We start from the raw sequence: 1446 nt of genomic DNA on the forward strand, positions 1-1446 counted from the left end.
GAGACAGATATATTTATTTATATTTTAACCCAGCAGGGAAACAATTAAGGTGGGAGCTCTGTGAAGTTAGAAAAGCAATCTTGAACTCAAACTCCTAAACGTAGATAAAAATTAATTTTGATTTTACAAAAATGAACAATAGGAAAGGATCAAGGTCATATCCCACACAAGGTGATTTTTAAAGAAAGAGAATAAAGATTCAAATAACTCCAGATAATGAAATGCATACCGGAAAGACATATCTACTAAATAAAAAAGCTATAACCTGCTGGGGACACTGTGGCCCAGAACGGTAATTCCAACTACTCCAGAGGAACGCAGAGGCAGGAGGATCCCAGCCTCTACGATTTAGAGAGACACAATCTTAAAATAAAAACTGAAAAGGGCTGGGGATGTAGCTCAGTGGGAGAGCCCCTGGGTTCAATCCCCAGTGCAGAAAAACAAAGGAAAACAGCTACAAACTACTGTTTCGAAGCAAGCACAAAGAAATTAAGAAAATGGCATAAGCTCTGAACAAACTCCACAAATTATAAAGAGAAAAAGTCAGAAATGAAATGGAAATTCAGGAAGGAATATGTATAAAAAAATAATAATTTCAGCTGGGCAGGATGCAGCATGCCTATAAACCCAGTGATTCTGGAAGCTGAGACAGGAGGATTGCAAGTTGGAGGCCAGCCTCAGCAACTTAGTGAGTTCCTACACATAATTTAGCAAAACCCTGTCTCAAAATAAAAAAATAAAAAGAGCTGGGGATGTGGCACCCTTGGGTTCAATTCTGGGTACCAAAAAAGAAGAAGAAGAAGAAGAAGAAGAAGAAGAAGAAGAAGAAGAAGGAAAGAAAAAAATTTCAGAAAGAATATCAGAATGAACAAACACAACAGAAAATGCCCTAGAAGAAATAGAAGATGGAAAAATATGGAAACGTTTAAAACTCAGAAAATAAACTTGACTCAAAAGATGAAACAGAAAGTGACAAATCTTGAAGCTAGGTTAAAAGGATCCAGTGTACAGAGAATAGAATTCCCTGAAGGAAAAAAAAAAAATGAAAGGAGGGAACAGTACAAATGCTAAAAGCTATAGAGTTCAAGAAAATCTTTCAGGAAAAAAAAGTTTTGAAAAATATTGAAAGGTCACATTATGTATTTAAGATTATTGACCTATAATTGACAACTTTAATGCATAATTTTAGTACAATGATGGAAGTTCATTTTATTTTTCATTTTTTTAGTACTAGGGGTTGAACCCTGGGGTACTTTACAAATACACAACATCCCCAGCCCTCCCTTTTTCTTTTTTGTTGAGACAGGGTCTTGCTAAACTGCCCAGGCTGACCTCAAACTTGCAATCCTCCTGCCTCAGTCTCCTAAGTGGCTAGAATTATAGAGGAGCACCACCACCCCCAACGAAGAAGAACTTAAAAAAACTTTTGAGTACCTAAGCAAAAGA

The sequence above is a fragment of the Marmota marmota genome, unplaced genomic scaffold (assembly GCF_001458135.2).
Source record: "Marmota marmota marmota unplaced genomic scaffold, marMar, whole genome shotgun sequence".
Taxonomy (NCBI): Eukaryota; Metazoa; Chordata; class Mammalia; order Rodentia; family Sciuridae; genus Marmota; species Marmota marmota.